Consider the following 23467-nt stretch of genomic DNA (forward strand, 5'->3'; position numbering starts at 1 on the left):
AAATGACACGAGCTTTTGATTTAATTCTCTCTAATTACACATTCCGCGGTGTTTGTGTCACATACATGTCGAACGGCTCTCTCTGGATCTCTCTATCATTGATTCGACTCGCGAATTCGATATATTGCGTCACCGCAATGCTGTAAACAAATTAATCACAGTGTATAACGTTAATAAGTCAGTTTCTTCCGCTTCCTGGTGTTCGCATCGCGGGCAATTTTGCGTCGTGGCAGGTGTGGTTGTGGAGGCTCGTGATTTACGGTTGAATTATGCATCACCTTTACGACAAGCCGCTGACCTAAATATTGCACCGGCGGCGGTTATTAGCCTCAACATCGCTACTAAAATCAAGAGCCGCGTGCAAATATAATTATGTCGCCCCTGCCCTCGCGAGCTCACACGCTGAAATTGCTGCAGCCAAGGTTTTGATAATAGTAGCACCCTGATTTGCATATGTGCGCAGTGACTGCAATACACGATATTGATTTGCTACTACTTCAAATTAAGTTTTGCAAACATGAAATTAAAATTATTATCGTAACATTCTAAATGAATTGATAATGACGTTATCGTATTAAACTTGTTAGGGTACTAATTAAATTTTTAAAATATGTGCATTTAAAATAACGGTATCTACCATAAACAGAGTAAAAATTCAAAAGATGCACTGTTCCTTCTGGTGGCTTAAGATTTGTTATTTTTGTGACCAAAGCAATCTTTTTCTTATTTAAAACAACAAAAATTTCAACTCTGTTGGATACGTGGTGCTGCAGTCATTAAACAAACACTGCAGGTAACCGGCATCTGATTGTGAGGTGCCACACATTAGGTTTCCGCCGCCATAAGTTCCGATCGCATTTGATAAACGCACACATGGCCGAGCTCGGTGTGGCGTTTATATCCGACGCCGCCATTGCTGAGATACGCACACCATTAATCGATCACGCACGTTGGGCTGGAGATGAAGCTGTTATTTCCTCCTCGAGATGTAATAAAAGGGGTGCACGGCGTCGCTTAAACGTAATTAAATTCCTCCAAGGCTAAATCCCGTATATTTGATATGCTTGCGAGGGATTTTGCTCCACGCGTGCGTTTAATGAACGCTCTTTACTCGAGCTTTTCCAGGAGGAACCTTCCGTAACTCGCACCCTTTGCTCATTGATGCCTTACACTCAAAAGTGAATCATTATAGAGTGATTATATTCAAAGAGGTGGAATCAAAGCCGTATTTACAGACCTGGAAATGAGGTTAACGAAGCGTAATATTTCTAGTTTGATTCATTATTATAAACATTCTAGGGGCGTTCACTTTATTGCCAACTTTTTCTGCTCGTGTGCATTCAATAGCAACAAAAGCAGATTTTGTCCAATGAAAATTTTAATGTCAATTTTTCTTTAAAAGTTTCCACTGCTTTTAAAGAAGCAATCATCCAGTTAAAAACGGCTACCCCTAATCATGCCATTATTGTTTAGTTGAATTTCAATATTGTAAGTAATATCCATTAAGATAATCGTTATAGTGATGAAAGGACTACTGAAGTAATTTCTATTATGGTGCTCGAACAATGGTGGTGAAAAAACGTGCGCGTAATTCCATCCGGTGGGCGGCTGCATGTGGTCGCCGTTTTCGCAAATTGCCGAGCATTAGCTTCCCATACGTCTGCTAATTAAGGTGGCGCAAATAACACTGGGCGGACAAAAAGAGCCGCTTTAATGGCTGCATTTTTCCCGGTGGCGTTGCTGATAAAGTGAAAAATGTCATCAGCAGCAGAAACAAAGATTTGTCAAGCGCGTTGAGAAAAACGACACACAGCAGCGCCACGTCGTTCTGTTCCGGCCGAAGGGACAAGAGTGGCAGCGAACGAACGGCGCCGTGTGTCCGTAATTGTGTCCATTGTTGCTTTCTTCCATCCGCTAAATAATAAGTAGTGCGGCTGCTCGTTATCCGGACGGCGAGAGCTGTACCCAATTAGGTAGATTGTGTGTTGTCCTTCGATTTTGTGTCAACTGCATTTTGTTTACACGTGTATTACTCTCTCCCGCGTATGGCCTCTTCCAACTGCGGGTCGAGATTTCACTTTTTGCGCTTGGAACAGATGCCGACTATTCCGGTCGTCAAATCGATTAGCCTCTGCTCTTAGTGTTTCTAACATTAGTGCTCGCGAATGGTGTGTTGGTATGTCCGATCGGTTTGTATGTGTATGTGTGATTGAACATTACACACGTTAGACGACGCCAGAGCCTCATAAATATTCATTAACGCAGCGCGGATAAGCAGGTTCCTCTGTTAATCACCATTTACAGCTCTGATTTGTTAAGTACGTGCACAACGCCGTGTTCGCATTCAGGGAATAAAGGGCACTCTTCGCATCGCTCAGCGCAAAATTCCTTTTTGTAGGAAAACACGGCCAGCGTTGTGCTGCAAGCTTGTTGACGTTCAAAAAGAGCTCCGTTTCCGTCGCCATCGTGTCGCATATTTTATCAACCCATTTTCAACACACAAACTGCGAAAAAGTACAAAAGGTCTCATGAAACACAGGGGTTTAAAACACTTGAGTTTGCTAGTCCTTGTTAAACTAGAAAATGTGAACTAAATTTACCAACTGTTCCTTTTTAGTCTTTGTCATTTTGACTATGGATAAGCTTTTTTCATGCTTGTGAAGTACTTCATCTGTGGAGTGGCTAAGTAAACGTAAAGTTTAAATTCATATTCTACAAAAAAATTATTCTCGTTTGTTGTTTCTAACAGTAAGTGGCAGGACCATTTTTTTGTTTCCAACACATCAACGAAACTATTTTGCGTCTAGAGTGTTCAGAGTTATATCTGATTTCAAAGCAGAGATATTTTCAAAACTTGTTCAATAGCCAGTGGTGTCATCTTTGATCAATTTAAGAGATATTAGATTTTGACCTATAAATGGGCTACAATATTTTCATCTTGGTTACTTATTTTACGAATGCAATGAGTTAAAGCTGTGTTTTGTGTGGTTTCATGTTCAGTGATGTGTTGTGTGCCTGAAAATGCGGTAAATGGAGCAAGTAATCGAGTTTTCTGCGGCAAGCGATCGGCTGATCTTTTGCTGCCTGCAGTGGTCGATGATATACTCGACCGTCTTGCAATTAGGGGAGCTCAGATTAATCCACTTCGAGTTCATGGAACTTATCAAAAGGAGTGAATTTAATGGCTGAACAATTTACTCTAAAAATAGTCCTGTGCGCAAAAGTCGACAAGACAAGAGCGTTTCGTCATGTCGCAAAAAATTTCATGCGAGTATTGATCCCTTTTGAAGTACACAACAACGCAGCAACAAAGCAATAAGCGTCGGGCGGAATAAAACGGAATCTAGTTTAGTTTTAACAAGTACAGATCCATCGTGAGCTTTGAAGCGATAAAGCCGAGAAAAAGGCGGAGGATCGCAATCTGTCCAATAAATTATCCGCGCGACTATCACCATGCAAGGTTTAAAGTTTCAGCTGCGCTTCGTCGAGAAGTCACTCGAGAGAAAGTGAGTTTAACTTACAACAGTCTCGTTCAGCTTGGGCAAATTATTGCGCCGAGGCACGCACCGAGAGGCGGCTATTACATTAACTTTGACGCGTGTTTCTTTGCCGGATAGGCAGCGTGACACGCATAATTGCCGTGCGGGTTGCGTGGCCGCTCGACCTGCAGGGGCTCTGCTTGGTTTGCGCCTTCGCCTTGTTTGTGTGAGTGTATGCGTGAAACTAATAATTGCCCGCAATAATAATTATCAAGACGGCTAATTAAATTACGCCCCGTTGAAATGAGCAACGCCAATTAGCTGGGAAATTTTACGGCCTCCTATATTAATTGGCAGCCGTGTTTGTACACAAAACGTTAAAAATGGACAACAGTGGCGAAAAAAGTGTGAGTGAAACACGCGAATTTCTGCTCAGCTCGCACGAAACGTCGGGTTATTATCGCGTTGGTATCATTTTCCTCGGAAACGTACAAGCGACGAAAATTTTGATTGGCCCGCATTGTCGAAATCCTGTTTCAATGACAGCTAATTAATCATCGGGTTTATGTCATAAAAACTTATATATTTATTTTCAAATAAAAGACAGACTACTCCATTTATGAGGAATAAATACTAATTTGGCTTAAAATCTGATGTTCCAGGCGAATAACCTACCCTTGCTCAATTTTTAAACAAATTAAAATCCAGAGCCAGTGTAAGGGAATTTCCCTTGCGTTTCGTTTCATTTTAGCACCAATTTGCCCAATAAAACTTGAGCTAAAGCAGGGTTAAATTCGTAGGAGAAGCGCTTACGTCGCCCGGGATTTGTAATTTAATGAGCGGAAAATTTGTTCCTACGTCAAACGCAGCTCCTCATTTCCCTCAGGAGTTTGACAAAACGAGGCGGCAACCACTAGAAACGAGACCGGGACGGAAATTTCAAATTTAGTCGAACACCTGAAATTCGGTGTAATTAATGCGCAGCGGCAACAACACGAACCGATCGTGTTGCGCAATACACGCAGCGAGCAGCCAGCTATTAAATAAAGCAGCCCGCGAGAGCCATTGGCCAGCTGCGTTCCGATGACGCAATCGGGCGCATACTCACAATCAGATTGCTAGAATCGAGCTTAATAAAAAATTATTAGCGTGAATGTTCTACGCGGCTACACGCGCGCGGCGGGCGCGAAACAACAAGCGGCGACGGCGGCAAAATAAAAGAGCGCGCCCCAGCGCCGTACGTGTTATGTAATTCCGTGGAAGTGGGGCTGGCTGGCTGCTGTTTTATCAAAAGTGATGTTGGCGTACATGCATCAAGGAGGGCTAATAGGTCTCTGGTGTTACGACCTCATTGGCACTCCTTAATATAAGTACGGCAGCAGGGCACAGTCGCGCTGCTCCACTCGTGGCGGAAAAATTTCCGCGCGCGCATCGATCGGCAGCCCGCTCTCGTTCGCGCGCGAGAGAGGACGTAAAAAATTTCCTCATCCGCGGAGAGAGAGAGAGAGAGAGAGAGAGAGAGAGAGAGAGAGAGAGAGAGAGAGAGAGAGAGAGAGAACACGCGGACGCTCGCCAATTTCGGAGAACACACGCGCGGGGAGGAATTAAAATAAAAATCGGCCGCCGTGCTTGTTAAAATTTTAATTTTGTCTCGTGTGTGCTTGAGCAGCGGTCTAATTTATTCCATGCATGCGGAAATTGTGCGAGAGGCGCGCGGAGATATTTTGGTGCTGCGAAAATACGCACCGCTTCTGCGCCTGAACCCTCTCTGTGAGTGAGTACGCGTGATACGACGCGCATTTTTTCTTGCCGCACACCGAGTAGGGAGATAAGGCAAAAACTGACATACACAGCCCCCATTCAGCGTTTAAGCCGTTTTTCTTTTCAATAGCGACGCACCCGCCCGCTTTTTGTTTGCTTTTTCTGCATCGACGAGACGTATTATTTCTGTTCTGCTGATTTTATCACCAACAGGCTATATTTCTGTCGGCTCTTATTCTCGTTGTGTTATTCTATAGATTTTCCTAAATATAGATTTCATACATAACATTTGTCGTAAAGAATATGTGACGTCCTTTCTCGTTTTGTTTGTTATAAAGCAATTTGGATAATACCTATTTAAACTAGCAGTGTCAAAAAATCGAGTGGAGCTCGGGCAAATATGCAAATATTTGGATTAGGGCGAACCCCTGTGCAGTAACCGACAAAACCGGCCCCACGCAAACTTTTGTTTCCCAAGTTCTCCTCTCTGTCTTTCTCCTTCCGTCTCTACTGGTAAACAATAGCGTTTTTAAAAGCCCGTAAGAGCCGGTCGCCGCCGGCTTTTTATGGTTGAAAAGGGGGTGATTGTACAAGTAATACTCTGTCGGATCATTAAAACTTAAAATGGCTGGGTGACTCGAGCGCTCGCACAGCTTCTGTTCTGCGGATAGCAATGTGTGACGCAAGAAGATGAAAATAATGCGGTCTTTGTTGCGTTCCTCCTTTAATTGGCTGTCGTCCTAATTTTCCCAGCGCCTCGTTAACAATGCTCAGCCGTCATCATTTCTTTAATTAAATCTTTTGAGCATGCTGATCGAAAGTAATTAATTGGACGGGGATGTTATTCAATCAGAGTCTAAAAATAAATCGCAAGACAAAGGCAGGCGCCAAAAGTTCTCCGGGCGAGAGTTTTTTAAGACGACTAAAGCCGAGCTGCGAATGTTTTATTCAAGAAAACGCTTTCCATTACTGGAAAATCCCTACGAGACGAGAAGCGGGAAAAAGCATTTTGCTTCGTGTCCATTCTGTTCTCTAGACACTCTTTGTAGTGCTGCGCACAATGCACGCCCTGCCAGCGAAATCTTTTTACAGCAAAGTTTATCTCTAAAAATAGCTCTCAGGTGTCGCACACACGAAATTGAGCTCTCGGCTCTCGCTTTCTCCTCTCACAACAAAAACCAGTGACCTTTACAGCTTTGCGATACATTTCTATGCGATTTCTATTATTGCCCGTCCTTATCAGTCGATCAGCGTCGGTTTCGGCTGCAATAAGAGACAAAATTCATTTCTCATCATCCTACAGGGGCAATGTTTTCATCACGCACGTCAATTACAATAGCTTAATGGAAGTTATAATAATCCCGGACCCGGCTCGCCTTTCGCCCTTGTCTGAATTCCCCGGCGGAGAGCGACTTTGATTGATTCGCGCACGCACACGGGCCGCAGTCAGGACAACTTGTCACTGGCGCGGTCGGTGGTGGCGGCGGCCGCGTGTCTTGTCAACACACACAGCCGCGCAGCAAAAGTGCAAAGTCGATGGAGCAGCAGCCGCACCTAACGTCGCGCTTTATTGGTGAAATTCAGCTGACGCGCTTCTTCCAGCCAGTCAATCAATAACAAGAGCGCCACCGCAGACAACAAGTAAACTCGAGCATAGCTCACAAACAAATTGTCTTTACGGACGGGGCAGGCCGCCATTTGGCTCTCACGGCGGGCGGCCCGGCGAGCACACACATGTTTGGGATGCACTATCGGATTCGCCGCAGCCGCCCACCCACGCCCTGTCTGCTCTGCTGGCACATTCGCCCCGTCGTTTGAGATAATGTCGAACGTGTGCACATGAAATTGATGAGCATCTATAATTGGCTGCGCGATATTTAGCTATATCTGTGATGGAAACCCACTTACTGCGGTTATGAGGCATTCCGCAAACGGCCGGCCGGGGCCCCACTCAATTGCTACTGATTGCATTCGACCGCTCTGAAAAAAATCTGCGAGGTCTAAATATGGATCTGTCGGGCTGCTGCGCGTCCCTAGGCCTGCACAGAACGTGCAAACACGAGGAATTCTCTTCAGCCTAAGCCCTCTTGCCTAGCTCTCTTCTGTTGCACGTTTCTGCGCATTACGCAGCGTTTCCACTACTTTTCCCTCTGAATCAAAATATGCTAGGCCATCATGTCTCTTTTCATCGGACCTTCACGGCGTCCGCAAAGGGGAGAGCGAAATGTGCGGCTGGCATCTGACGTATATTGTATTGGAATTTGCTCGCCTAAAATACCCGTTCGGCTGGCTTTTACGGCCCAAAAAATCAAAACGTCGTGAGGACGGTGCCGTCACCGCCACGTTTTCCCGAATCATGGTCGCGGCAACGGCGAGTCAAGATGCATGGGCACATATTTACGAGCGCCCGCGGTTCTAAAAATGGTTACTTTTTATGAAAAGAAAAGCAAAAAAGAAAGGACTGCGCTGCTGCAGTGTAGCAGCAGCGTGTGTATGCAAACACGGAGAAAAGACGGAAAAGTCAGTCAGTGAGCCGCTCTGCGGCTGTGGTGCTGGAAAAAATCACTGGGGAGGGAAAAGGTGGAAATCGATAGGAGTCGAGTAAGGACATGCATCATATTGATTACGCGCGCCGGGCGGGCGTGCATAAATTCCGGTTTCTCGGAATGCTGAAATATAGCATTATTTCGTGCTAGAGCCACTTTTTTCAAGACGGCCGCTTTATCTGCATTGCTCGACGAAAAGCTTTTCCTCCTTGCTTTCCTCTCTGTCTTTTATTTCGGGGTTGATATTTACAGAATTCTAGATTGCCACTCGCCTCCACAGTGCGGATGTCTTTTCTCGCTTTGATGTTAAATCAAGTGGGAAAACAGAACAACAAAATTCCCTTCGGATTAAGCACTAGCGCAAGATGCAAATATCCGCGCCTGCCGTTGAGTTTCGGAAACGCCTTGAGAGGAGGCTTTTGTTTGCCTTCTTTAATTTTGCGGAGAAACAGTTTGCTGCCATGCAAGTGACCCACTTTCTGCGTCGGCGTGCACGTCAAGAGCAGCTCGAAAGCGTTTATATAATCGCAAATGAATCGCAAACAATAAATTGTTTCTGCCTGCTGCATAATTTGCGTCGCTTTACTCGTGCAATTAAGCGTGAAAGGGCTTAAGCAAGCGCATCGGTGCTTGCGTCGCGTGTCGACTAGCCTGCCAATGGAGTAACAACCTAACTCTCGCGGCGTGCACGTGTGAAAATTATTTCCACGCGCACCATTCCCCAATAGATTTTCCGATGCGATGCGTACAATAAGGCACGCGGGGGAATTCGGTTTTAACCGGCGAGCCACAATTTTCCAACTCCCCTACGACGGTCGAAGGTTATTTTTTGCTTTATGGCATTATGGTGCAGTTTTTTCGACTCCGTTAATGCCTGACAGGCGGCTGCGGCTTGCTTTGAAAAATTGTAGCAGCTAGGGGCTGAGCGTTAGTTCGGGGTTTGGCATATAGACTGTTTTTTTCCGAGTTCTCTGCCACGACTCGGTTGTGTCAAATAAAGGGAAAGAGTGCGTCGTTCCAAATAAGAGTAACGAGGGTTGGGTCAACTTTATTAAAAAAAATTTACAACACAGGGAAAGCACCCCTGAATTTCCAGGGGGAGCGGCCCCATTTCGTAGCATTAATGCCCCCCAACTCTCAGCTAATAAAGAAATCGAGATAAAAACCTGCACCTTATTTTAGGTTTTCCCGGTTTTCCGAAGAACATAATCGAAAGTAATAAATTACAGTTTCAAGATAAGATGGCACTGTCGTTTCCGTTCTAGGTTCCAACGTAAGAAGAAAAATGTTCAGAAGGGATACGTTGCAGATTAGTCTTCTCTTCTTTTAAGCTGACTTCAGCAAACCTCGCAGTGGTGTCCTATATGATTATATTTCGCATTCAGACTTCAGACCTAATTCAAGCCCTGCACAGACTTTAACCATGATGTAAGCGAAGGAAGCTTCATTATAAGTGAGCTCAGCGAAAAACCTAATAAACTGGATGGTCGGCGGTACACAAGGCAAAGCTGTGTCTGGTTAGAAATAATTTCTCTGAATTGTAATGGGGTAAAATGCTGCATTCCCTCATTAATTCTCCGCGGTGGCGGCGACAGCAACGGCAGTGGTAGCAATCAAGCGGGAATGGCAAGTGGAAGCATAAATTCCAGCGTGCCGCTGAATGTTTCAAACTCTTCCATTTATTAAATTAATTAGCCGGCTGCATGACGGGAGCGCTCCGGAACCGAATATTTTACACTAATGCAAATGGGTGGTGCGTGCGCCGGCTAATTTCACCCGCACTCACACACACATGCACTATACGGTGCTGTCTATCAAGCAGCCATTTTTATCTGCTCGCAGCTGCCAAAAACCATATAGAGCTTCAAACTAATTAATTTGTACGCCCTGTGCATGCACGCCCGAGCGTTAATTGTGTACTGATTGAAACTCCCAACCGAGATCTGGCCGCTATTGATCTCTAATCTGCGTTCTAGCCGATAAACAATGCACGAAGCTCTCCAGCTTTTAAGTTTTGATTATCACTATAACTGCTCTTTAAACAAAATAAAAAAAGCATGGGCTTCACTAATGGAGCCTTTCATTTGAAAGCAGAGTATTATTTCTCTTGATATGCTCGGTCGTAGTATTCAGTATAGCTATAGTATCTCATTATACCCTTTCCTGAAATGCTTTGATTAAATCCTCCGTTCTAGTGAGAAAGAAAAGGAGGCTCTCACAAGCCATTGCGACTCAAAAGAGCCATTTTGAGCCTAAAATATCAGTAGCATAGTAATGAGACAGCATTCTCAGTAAAAAAAAGTTTAGGAGCTTGCAAAAATTGCTCCCAGCTTTTCTTTGCATATTGATGAGGCTGTCTTCTCCCTTCTTTTTAATCTAATTCCTTCTTACATCCCTCTATCAATTCCCACAGCGACTTCTGTGCCGGAGCTGGCCATCCCTTTGCTATCATGAAAAATTGAAAAGGCTGGCAAAATTGGAGCCTTTGCCCCAGAGGCGTAATGAAAATGAACTGCCGGCGCAGCCGAATTTGTTTTTCTTTTTTTCCTTTTTTAGTTTATCCCGAGTAAAATTTTTAAATCACTTCGCTAGCGCCCGGTTCAGAGCAAACCCCCCCGAGTTTTCTTGGTGATTTAGTGCATTTCGCGTTTTGCACATCTGCGTTCACTCTCTTGGCGGTGAAAAATTTATTGACTCAGCTGTGAGCGGGCGCAAACCGAATCAATTCGATTCGCAATCAATTCCAAATCGACTACTGCAGTGTCAAGACCCAATATTCATTAAAATTTCAATATCCTTGTCCTGCTCTTTATACGCACTCCCACTGATTTTTCTTGTAGATGAAGGAATAGCGTTGATATTGTGCTTTTTGTCTATTTTTTTTTTAAAAAATACCCTAGAATTTAAACTGCAACAATTTTAATTGTGATCTATTTCATTCAAAATTAGCTTGGTTTAGATTTCAGCGTACATGTTTAGAGAATTATTTTGGTAATAAAGATTTCAATTTCAACGATCGAAAACATGTTGGTCACTTAACTCTTTCGCGCTTTAACTGCATAGTTAACAATAAGATCGGCATGATAATTTAATTTGCCTGTTGCCCTTTAATCACAACACACAGATGAGATGATTGATCAATTTTGAAAAGAATTAAAGCATTACAGCGTTAGCCGCTGGGGCGAAGCTGATAAGAGAATTTGCCAGCGTGTTCCGGCTAAAAGCCCCCGCGTTTTACTACACATCCCAGCATTTCGGGGAAAATGCGAGAGCCTCCAGCAATTAAATGCAGAGTGCAGGGGATTTAAAAGGTTTCGTCATCTCTGGCACCGCTGCCGCCGTGGCACACGAAAGTTTTAAACACAAAGTTCCACCGCAGCCTTTGCACCCGAGCAGCAAGTAATAATATAATAATATCTTCCCAACAACTTTTCAAGTTGGCCCGCAACTTTGCACGCACACGCGGCAATAATCGGCGCCGGGCCACTGCTGCAGCCCGAAAGAACTGATCGATTAATTTACATCAACTGCTTTGTTTGTTCCCCCTCCAAACGCAAAGGCTGGCGGACCGATTAATATTTCCGCGGGCGCTTTTATGATAATAGGCCAGCTGGACAGCAATGCAGTATAAATAGTCAGGGACGGAAAGAACCGCATTGAGCAACGAGTCACACACACACACACACACACATCCATTTACCTTGGTCACGGCATCTATTTTGCCTGCTCGCACCCTGTTCGCAAGGGAGTCACGTAAAAGAGCCTTCTCACCCAGCCACACCCCTCGCTCGCCCTCGCCACATAGATGGGCCGTAAAAACAGCAGCAGCCCAACCAAAGTTCTCCTCATTAACCCCTATCTTCTTGTCCTCCTGTTCGCGCGCGCAAGGTTCGACCTCCGTTTCCTGGGAATTATTTTAAATGGCCAGTGGTCGGTGCTGTAATTTCCAGCCCAGCCTTATCCTGCCCTGTCCTTCCCTCCGATTTTAATCTCCATGTTTTAATTAAAAAAGTTAGCGAGAGAGTGGTGCTTTTGAGCCGACCTAGTCCGCCCTCTTCTCACACAAGAATTTTGCAACCTGCCCCTCTCATTCTCTCACTCGTATACACACTCTCATTGATCTCCAGTGTATAGGCTTTTGAAGGGAAGCAAATTAAACTGAGCTGCTGCACACGTGAAAAGAAAATCTTGTTATCTTGATCAAAGGCACCCGAGGCCTCGGCTGTTAAAAAATTCAGCTTTTAATTTGCTGCTTTATTGCATTATTGCCCGGATTACGATTAATAATGCACGCGAATTAAAGCGAGGAAGCGCGCGCTGAATTGCTACGTGGCGTGCTTTTACGAGTGTCTTGACATTTCGACTCTCTTCCATTTAAGCCTTGCGGCGCTTCCCCGAGGACGTTAAATATTGCACCTGCCGCGCCGCTGACCAACAATCCAGCTTTTACGTAAGCCCATTCACCACGAAAACAAGTACAGGGCGCGTAATTGCGCTAGATGACGCGCGAAAGAGTGCGCTTGGAAAAAAAAAACAAATAAATCTACCTCTCACACTTTGTGGAAACACGTTATTTTCCACTCAGTAATTTAGATATTATATGACAATTTACGTTCGCTTAATGAGTTTTAGATTAATGACGCTATACGAGTCGCAGCTCAACATTCTTTTCTGCTAACTATGATCATTTACGACATGGTTATATGAAAGTAAGTTGATTAATTATACAACCAAGTAAGTCTAAGAACAATTTAATCGCGCTGATCCCTTGACAGGTAAAGCGCATTATATCAAGAGCTACTTGTTCAACCAGAACTAATGAACGTCAGAGACTCTAATCAAAGTTTATTTAAGAAAGCGATTCTTAACAAGGGAAAATAAATTTAAAGTTTGTGATTATTTCTTCAATAAGTTCAATAATGGTTTTTTATCCTCTATACTTTATACGACACTCGTTTTTCCAAGTCAAATTTAATTTATTTGTAGCATGTCAATGGAATTTTTTTAAAAGGACTGCAGATTATTTAGGAATTTTTATTGCTTCTAATTTGCTCTTATAAAATCACATGAAATTTGAGCTGCGAAACCATTGAAGTTTCGGCCAGAAGATTATTTTAAATATAATTCAGACATTTTTATTTTTACTTTTGTCTACTTGAGTTTAGGGTATTTGCACTTCACGCTTTGTTAGCCACGCGAAGCTTACCTTGATTTTAATAGAAACAATCTCGTGGTTTAAATAGTATCGTCCGTCTCGTTTAGCGTGTAATTTGAGATTTTCCGTGTATTTTGCATTTTGTAAACATAACGTAAACTTTCCTAATCTCATTTCATTTAGATGCAAAATTTGCTGCAGTAATTTGTCCGCCGCGTGATATTTTGCGGTGGTTTGCACCTGTTTTAAAAGTTCACATTGTGGCATATAAAGCAGCGCGCAACGCGACGTGTATTATGTCAAAATTAATATGCAGCTGCGGTGCTTCATTAAATTTCGATAAGTTCAGCGGCGCGGCGGCGTTTCAGCCCTGCGGCAGATAGGTAATTATTTAGGCCGCGCTGAGTGGGCGGAGGTTAGGTCACTTAGCAGAGAGCCATCATGAAAACACGTCTACTGAAAAATGGGTCAGAGCTGCGGTAAGGGTGCGATTGAATAATTCAGCTGCTTGTCTCCTGCATCCATCAATTCGGCCAGCAAATAAATTTTTCCTCAGTAATCAGCTTCTAGGAATTTGTGAATGGGGCCACCAACTTGGTAGAAAAAAGCTCGTTTGTTTTACGACGCAAGTTACCTATAACGTCGGCTCTAGTGTTCTGCATGCATAATTTTGCAAATTAGTTTCTAGGAACAGCCTAGACGTAGTGCCAGCAAACCGTTAATTGTAAAATCGCACAACAGATCGATATTGTGGTCATTTTTCAGAATTAGCTAAACTGCTCAATTACCCGTGCACGTGTCCTCTGTGAAGGAAATTGCATCGCATACATGAACACAGTGTGTGTTTCAAACCATGCACGGCCATTATTGGAAACTAATTGCATCTCCATTACTGCATATGGAGCCGTGCGCAGGAAAATAAAATTGATCACTATTCATTTCACCCGCGGCCTGCATACATCGAATCGATGGCAGGAAAGCGCTGGGATGAAAATGCGCGACCTCAAAATATTCCTATTTCCCAGCGGGGCTGCTTGGCAGGTGTCAGCAGGCATTGAGTTTTCAATGTCGTGTTGCACAGCTGCTGCACAAGCGCGCCGAATTTCTTGGGAAATCAACTTCATTTACTTCTGCTACCATCCGGAAAAGTTAATCAATCATCGAAGGATCTGGAACACTCTTAATTTCAATAAATTAAATCTTACTTCAAATACTAGAACATTGTAATCCATTCAAAATAATTCAAAATCTATCAGCGCTAATACTTGATATCTCCAAAAATGTTATGCGTCCTCCGTTTTACTGCAGCTAAAACGGTGATATCGTGCATTTTTGCACTCAATCATAATCTTTTGAGCAGGACACTGTTTTCATAAAGAGAACGGTTTCTTTGGTTAGGGTCACGGCAGTAATCTTTCATAAATCACGGTCGCCTGATGTTTGCCTGCGTATCGTGTGGCGGGGCTATAGATTTTTGGGTGCGATGACAGCCAGGTGACCCTCTTACCGCTCTAGGCGAACGAAAACAATGGTACCGGCGTGGCGCGCCGGCAAAATAAGCCGATTCCAACGAAATGTGGCTGTTTGGCGTGTTTTCCCAAGCTGGCCGCAAAACAGCTACAGCCACGCTGCGGCGCGCGGCAATCTCGAGCCAGATGCCATGCTTTCTCAAGCGTTCTTATCACCTCTCCACCGAGACAGCGGTTCAAAATAGGTTAACTTTGATGTGCAGCCTCTCGGCTGATACCCTTTCATTAACTTTATGACATTAGCCCTGTCATTTGTTCCGATGATTGTGACCTCTGCCGATGCATTTTTACACTGAGATTGGCCGCATGTTACCCGCATGCAACAGAGCCATCGTCAGCAAGAAGTGCATTGAGCGCTATAGTTTTTCTTAAGGGATGAAGATCCGGTCCAGTGAAAAATTTTTTTCCTGGTTAAATTTATGAAAGTAAAAATGGACAATTTCCTTTTACTGATCAATCATAGATTTTAAGAGGAAAAATACAATAAATACACACGCTGGTAGATCGGTTAATTTAAACAGACTGAATGGTTCTACTCTGCATTGAAAATTAATTAGGATAGTCAGCTATAATGGGTTGTAAATGAAAAACTTCTACACAATTCACCCTCACAGAAATCAAAAAAATATTATTTGAGCGATTTCATGCGCCGTTCCATTCCATGAAATAATTTGCTTGGGAGAATTTTTTGCCAAGCTAGCCATTTATAGTTAAAAATACATTTTAAAAATTCCTATTTCATGAACGTTTTTAATTTTTTTAAGCAACGGAAAGTACTTTAAAATTAAAAGCTTTATATATTTAAAATCCAGCTCATTAATTTATGGTTGATTGTACCGAACATTGTTTTCTGAGACTAACCCTTCTCTCCAGTTAAAGCTGCACGTCCTGAGCAGCTCGTTTTAGCACTCGTAACGATACGAAATGTATTCATACATTTGCATGAACCAATCGAGCGGAGGCAATTTTGGCAAGCCAAAGAAACGTGATACAATATTTTGATGGCAGCAAAAGTGCCGTTCGCGGCGCTCGCTGATGAAGTCGCCGGCGTTTGTGCGGTCTCGCTTTCTATTGTGATGGTAATCGTGTTTCCCAAATTGCATATCCTGGCTCCAAGGCCGCCGTCTGACTGACTGCACATACACAGCCGAGATGGGGAGCTGCTGGTGTGGAGATGGTTGCGTAGGAGCGACCGACGCCACAGGCGACACGGAATTTGTTAAGTGCGCTCTGCTAAAATGTTGCGTCATCAACAACAGCAACTACTGAGCTCCATTTTTCTTTGCTCATCAAGCCGGCGTCGGCGGAGATGCGGTCGAGGCGCCGACTTTTTCTCCTCGGCCGGGGCCATTTGTAAAATATTCAGCACCACACACACCGCGCAAAAGGTCCCTTAATGGCGTCTTGATAACCTCGTAATCTCGCCATTTTTCATCGCCACGCCTCTGCATAAATACGTGAATACCCAGCGCGCGCTTTGCCATGCAGGGCCGACCTGTTATTTACATATTGCTGCTGTTTGCTCCTGGCGTTTTCCTGTCATCCATCAATGCTTCCGCAGGCCAATTCACTCGCGCTTATAAAAATCGCGTTTGCCTCCAGCAACAGCTCTTTCTGCTCGCGCCTCGCTCCTTTTCACCGCCTTTATTCATGTGCATAATCTGCGGGAGATTCAGAGCAACGCGTACAAATCATTTGTGTCCCAGTGAATACGAGCAATTACGAATTTTATCAAAACAAAGAAAGAGACAATATGATTTATATTGCTATTCAGATGTATATGCCTGTCTTGTAAAATTTTTAGAAACTTTCTAAAATATGAATTGTAAACTTGGGTCAACTAACACAATTTTCATAGGTATTTAGTAAGTTTTGTGCTATAGTAAAGATAGAAACCGAGCATTAAAATGGAACTTAATGATAAGCAAACCTGAGAAAAATAAATCCCTTATTCAGTTTAAACTCCATCGCAAATTATTCAATACTTAGTGTGTTATATAAAATTACAATCATAATATTTAAGAAGAGGATAAAAATAATACTCCCGCTGCTCTGAAATTCTTAAAAACGATGATTTTTATTGCGTACTTATAAGTCCAACAAACACGGTTACATCGCTTTGCTGGATATTTTTCAAAATGATTGAGATCACTATAGCACTCGGGAATTTGAGCAACGAACTTTTCAAAAACATTTCGCGTGCACGCCAGAAATGATGAATAGCTATACGGCCTCCGCCATAGCTCTAATTTATTACACCGCAAATCCGCAACAAATTACATCGTCAACTTCACACACAAAAAAGAGCCGGCGTGACAAAAATGCAGCGAAATTTGGTTCTGACCCAGAAAAATACTCATTGGCCTGATGTTTGTTGCCAGCAAGGAAAGCTAGCGAGCGAGCTGGCTGGCGAGCTGCAGTGCGTCAAGTATAAATTATGATGTTCTAACAGAGCTGGATGATGATGATGGGCCACGTGACATTCCGAGTGTTTGCCAAAGAAAATTTTCCTCCGCGCTCCGTTTTGTCCCAGGCACTAAACACGTGGGATGTGGAAGGGTTGAACGCCAAGGCCAGAAGCAGGGTCTTTAGTGTGTATTTTTCTTCTCTCGCACCGTCTTGTTGGCTTGGAAATGTCACGCAGGGTCACTGCTTCTGTTAAAGCGTGATCTGCCTTCGCGTTAAAAATTCCTTCCTCTTTTGAATGTTCATGGGATGCTCACCCGTAAGACGTTTAATATATTTTCTAAGGAGACATACCTTCCTCTACGGCAGCTTTCAAATATTTTATTTATAAGCTTTTACAAAGATATTCGTGTATTTTATTAAATCGCTCTGCCGATAGCTGGGAACATTATTTATAAAATTCAAGAAGGTAACAGATGAATGTACAAGTTGTCAATTAACCACCAATATTTCTAAATTTATAAATTCAGTTATATATTAATTTCAAATGTTTGCAATCATTTACAATTGCAACAAAATTCCAAATGCCTTGCTTGTTTGTTAAGTCTGGTTAAGCCTTTTGTGATGAGCAGAGGTTGAATTTATTTTGACCGTGCCTGAGTTCCCATAGCAGCTCCCGAAATACCCAAGCCTTTCAAATAAAACGCTATACATGAATCTCGCTTTAAAAGGATTCTAGCCAGCAGCGTACATGCTGCGACAATATAGCGTTGGTGCTCTTTGGAGTGCCGGTCATGTTTATGAGGGGGCAGATGAGATGACGTGCCGCGATATTAAAATGACGTCGGCGAGGCGAGTGCGTCACATTTAAAGATTCTACTCTCTGCTTTCTCCTCCAGTTTTTATTAGAATTTGTGTGCGCCGCCGAGATAAGTCCATCCATGCTCGCCTCTCCCTTCGTGTTGGGAACATGATTTACGCTCTTGTCCGCCCTTTAATTTTTCAAAGGCACTTGATTTCGTGGGCACTCGGACACCGGCACCAGCGAAATTGAATAATTCAAATGCGAACGTTAAGCTAAGAAGGCAATTTACTGAGAGCATTTATTGTCAGTGAAAAAGAAATTTCACTGGTTATGCACATCACTTGTCGTGGAAGTCTGCGGCGAATGCAATATTTAAGCCAAGCTTGAAACGCGATGTTTATTTAATTATTCAACACGGAGTCAAAGACATCGAGGAATTCGGCACGTTTGACATGTACGCGAAATTGGCACGGACTCAGCTTTGAAGTCTGTATACAGCCATTGAGTGGAGTATACATTTAGATCCAGAAGCGCGGCACGGAGACCAGGAAACAGCTCTCTATATTTCTGTCATCAGTGCCGCGACTCTCCTCCGCAGGTTTACACGCGCTCCGCAGTGTATTAGTGCAAGTTTCATAAAAGTGTCTCTTTGCGCTTGCAAAAGTGTCCTGGAAAAATAACTGTACGCAGACAAGTGTGTGAGAGTCGTAAAATCCACCTGAGAAGTCGGTCAGCGAGCAGATGGAAATTCAGCCGGTCCCGTGAGCCGCGTGCACATAGGCGCCGACCAATTGCAGGCTGCTGTTCGGGCAAAGTGCTTTCCTTACTCGGGCAAATAAATGACGAGCTGGCTGGTGGACTCGTGCTTCTGCTCCGAGGAGCAAATGCTCGCCTGTCTAGGCATCGACGCTGGCGAACCCGAAGTGCTGGATGAGAATAGCGGCCTTTATGACTCTGGTAGTAATTTCTTTTCCCCCGCTTCTTGTGTGTGACACCCTTTTTGTGTTTTGTACATGGTATGGCAGGGCTTTTCGCTGCTTCTGCTCGCAGAGCATCACATTTTTATATGTGTATGTACGCCCGGCAGGGACAAGCCGAGTACGGGATTGCCGGCACCCGATGTCCTGCACGCCCTTTATACCATATGATCCGCTCGCGGCCAATCTCTTGATTCGCTAAATTGTGTTCTGAAAGATTTAACATAAGGGTCGAGTGAATGAAAATCAAAATTGCATGCCTCCTGGCGAGCTGAAAACTCAGCTTTGTGCGATGGATCCTTTGTCTGACCGGAAAATGACAAAATAGCAAACGTCTCTTCCTCGGTAACTTGCCTCGTCCTTTGTGGATGAAATAAAATTGTTGCTGTACCCTCACCATCGACTCCTTGATTTATTCCTAACAATGAATCAGTAATTAATAATCTAACATATAAATGTTGATTTAACTGTACTGATCATTATTGTTATTATATATCTAAAGTCAATCATCAAATTTAATTATTGTCTGTAAAACAAAAGGTAAATCCCCGTAGAAAAGAAGTGCATGCTCATTTGATTGGGTCATGGATTCTTCGCACAATAAATTTAGCACACCCTCATTCTCGCAAGTGCAGTTACCCGTATGTAATTTACCCTCGCACCCTGTTGATTTAGCGTAGGCACGGGCCAACCCTATGGCCCCGTCTGACAATGCACCTGGCGCTTATCTAGCCTCTGCCATTAATCTGGTGAGGGAGCCTATTTTCTTTCCCTCTCTTTAGTTGCCATTCAGTGAGACCGGTCGGCCACTTGGCCCGACGTCGGGGCCTGCTTCTGCAGGTTAATATTTGTGACTTTATTGTTCCCCTGTTCATCATTGCAATGCAAAAGAATAAAATATAGGTACATGATCATTGATCAACCTGCATTCGACCCCCAAACTTTGCTCCAATTCTCACACTGCTACAGCACGCAAAGCAGGCGCTCAACATAACTTGGTAGATTTACTGAAACATAATAATACTTCACAGCAAGTCATCATTTGTTGCGATTTATTGGTAAAAAAAATAATAATCAGTATTATTGGTTTTAACAAATTGCATTTGTAATTGCCATTTATTTATCCATTAAGAAATCATGTCAGCTACCATTTAAAAAGTCAGACAAAAAATCCAATTCTATCTATCAACTTTGAAAAACGGAGATCGTTTTTTGCGTTGCATTTTGGTGATTGTGAAAGTTGGAATCGATTTACCGAAAATGTATTTTAAAGCAAAAAATAAGAAGGCTTTTCGACCAAGATGCTCAGGTTTTTATCAGCAACTCTAGATTTGTTTATGTTTTTATTTCGTCGAAAATATCTGCCAAGGGAGTTGGCGTTCTGTTGATTTGACTTTTTGTGCACTGTGTTGCTAGTTCGAGAAATAGAGCAGGTCACAATAGAAGAAAAGGTCAAGCAACGCGTTTCTTGCTGTGCGGCACGGTTCTGTGTCGCTGGCAGGACAGTGCAAATCAAGCGTGGAAACAGCAGCGAGCCATTCCTTGTACACAGCCAACCCAGTTGGCACCAGAGTACATTACCAGCTATGCAAACCGCCAGGGATGGCCGTAAACGGCAAAGAGCAGTAATTAATGGTTTTTAGCAAAAGCATGCACGCGGAGAGAGCGCCAAAACACAGGACAGCAACAAAACTTGGCTATTATCATTTCATTAAATATTAATTAATTAGCGCTCGCGCGGCTGATGCTCCTGCGTCTGGGATCTGGGATTGACGCGCGCGTCGAGTGCCCAAGTTTGCCGCAAGGAATGACGTCAAAAGCGGCAATAATTCGGTTCTTTCCACTGGATTCGATTAAGGACTATTGCGCGTGAATTGCTAATTGGATTTGATCGGCGAGGACCTGCGTTTCTGGTAATTTGAATCGTGTCCGACGGGAATAAATATTCATAGCTCCGAAAACTCATCAACTGCGTTGCTACGATTAATTTTTGCATGGCTCCACCCCCGCAATTTTGCCGGGAAAAATGGAGCAGAAGGCAATTTTTCTGCACAGCGGCAATTATAACCATGCATGAAAGGGCGGCAACACACTCCAACAGAATAATATATATCTTTTTATCTATATACATCTGGTGTAAAGCATTAAAGGACTAGTTGCGGCACAAAAGAGATGAGGCCGTCTGATAAACAGCGATACACAGTGATGCTCAATTCCACAAGCAGGGCTCAGCTCTTCTCCCACCACACTGCAGTACAACGACGTAAAACCTCGCCGCCCGCTTGAAACAATAGATGAAAAATTTGTCGCAAGGCCGCCGTGTGTTCTCGCTGCGCTGTTTATTTTAATGCACGTACTTGATGCGATATACAGCTTTCGCATGCGCCTTTTTATTCCGACCTCCCGCAATCAGCAATTCATGCGCTCACCGATGCTCATTATATACTGCGGCAGAGAATTGTTGAATAAATTGCGTTTGCGCTGGCCGCGTGTGCATGCCCATAAACACAATTCGTGCATTATTGAGATCGATACACACCAACACTTTGCCTCTGAATAGTTCGATCACATTATTGTTTCTAGATGGTTCCGTCGTGCGATCAGCACTTCTTTTCCCGTGATGGACAGTTTAAACATTTCAAGAGGATAAACGTCTAAATGTGCGCCATACGTGGAAATAACAATTACTCACTTCACCACGGAACCATTAAAAACTTTATTGCGCGATGCATGAAAATCGATCTAATTGCCGATAACTATCCTTGAAAGTATCAACGTGAACCATATTTATAAGAAGAACAATGCTAAATGCACAATAGACAACACGGCTAGAAAAAAATTGATCACGCCAACATTCCCCCAACTGTTAAGAGACAGAAAGAAATTTGGATTCTAATAATGTCTGGTTTTCTTTTGTATCCTTGGTCATTGCCAATAATTAAATATGATTATTCTACTAAGGTATATAAATAAATTTCAAACAAAAAGTTAGCCAAATATTTTTTGCTGAATACTGAACTGATTGACTGATTTTATATTTCCATCTGTTATAAAAAAATGATTTGTTATGTTTTCTGTTGTGTTCTGAACGTGGGGCGGGCGTAGTTTCTCTGCTGATCCACAATTAAATCACTTTGAATCTAAATTTCTTTCAAACCTGTATTAAATTTGCAAAATATAAAAATCATAATTATATGATAAAATCTTAGAATGTATTTAATAAATAGCAATGTTCAGTAATCAGGGTGGAAAAATTTTGCAGTTTTTCTCATTGATATTAAATTCCTAGTTTTGATTTAAAAATTATTGTACTGCACAGAAAGTTCAATTGAGAATATTCCAGAATAAAAATAATACGGAAATGTTGTGAATTATTTCCAACTATCAAATAAAAACACATATTTTACAAAATGCTATTGTCATAAAAGACTGGAATAGTGCATATATTGATGTTTTATCATTCTGATTTATTGTTATAAAATGCACGCTCGTTCACAACTTGCATTCACGAGAGACACACATAAAAGCCCCATGTGAAATGAACGGTTGCAAATGAGGCATTTTTTCAATTTCACGTGCTCGAATAAACATTCAGAGTATTGATCTCTGTGAACAAGGGGAATTCGCGGGGCTGAAGGACTGGATTTTGATTGTTTATAGCTGCTTCCTAGCCGATATTACGAACTGTGTAAAACGGCTCTTTAAAATTTCATGGAAAGTGTTTTGTAGCGTATAAAACGCTGTTATCTGCACTAATAACAAGAATTTAATGACTACCGTTTTTGTAGAAGGTTAATTAATTTCGTCCACCTGACCATGCATAATTTGGCCGCATTCGACCGGGCGATCGATAGAACGCATCATGCGCGTTTCAGCATAGCTCTCCGATTTAGGCAATCCGCCCGACGCCTCTGTCGTGCAGGTTGCATCTGCGTCGCTTCTTAAAGCGCTGCTCAATTGCCTAATCTAGCGGAGCCGGGCCTCCGGTCAAGTTTCTAGGAGGCACCGACGAAATAACCGAGTCTGCTGGCCTTGTGATTTCGGAGCCGCCGAATATGGCCTCGCGCAAGCAGTCACGGGAGCAAACGAAATAAAGGAAGCCCGTGAAAAACTTGGCGGCGGCGTTCGAGAACAAGAAAAATAACAATTACTCCGGGGCATCTCATTTCGCTGCGTAATGAATAGAGGCAAATTGAATTGATTTTATAATTCAAGCCTGCGGCATTTGAAGTGTTTCTCGCTCAATCGGATTTCATATAGTTCGCGGCTGTGCCATTCACCGGACCAAGCGACGGCAATATTTCACGCTCGATTTGTGTGCCCAAGCAATTAACATGTGCTAATATATTCAACGTGCCTATCCATCATCAGTTCCAACCCGTCCGCCAAACCAAACTCCATTTCCCCGCCCCGCACTGAATCATCCCTCTGACTGACTCGTTTGTCCGCCCACCAGTCAGCGTGTGAGGCAAAAAAGAATTATTTAGATGAGAATTCCGCCGCACGTGTTGGCATGACAACCGAAAAAATTCCGATACGATCGTTCGCGATTAATTATTATGGCTGGAATTCTCGGAACAATTTTTGCACCAGCATAATATTCTGGGAAAGCACTACAAAGGTTTGGAAGCTGCGGGTGGCGTTTGTTTTCCCTGAATGGAATTCGTGGCACTAATAAGGTTTAGTTCGAAAGTTTGAAATCTGCAGGGCAATTAATTTCCTTCCCCGGTATTTGCCGTGATGTAATTCCAACTTGGCGTGCGTCACCGCTCTTGTACAAGAATAAGCCACGCATTAATTAGGGGTTTG

At 43.1% G+C, this 23467-nt stretch overlaps 1 protein-coding gene across 8 annotated transcripts in view; it reads left to right on the forward strand.

Annotated features, from left to right (window-relative positions):
* sei (seizure) overlaps positions 1-23467 on the forward strand; it is a 100190-nt gene that overhangs the window by 10604 nt on the left and 66119 nt on the right. The gene's annotated exons all lie outside the window — the stretch shown is intronic.

This window comes from Cloeon dipterum, chromosome X (assembly GCF_949628265.1).
Source record: "Cloeon dipterum chromosome X, ieCloDipt1.1, whole genome shotgun sequence".
In the NCBI taxonomy this organism is placed as follows: domain Eukaryota; kingdom Metazoa; phylum Arthropoda; class Insecta; order Ephemeroptera; family Baetidae; genus Cloeon; species Cloeon dipterum.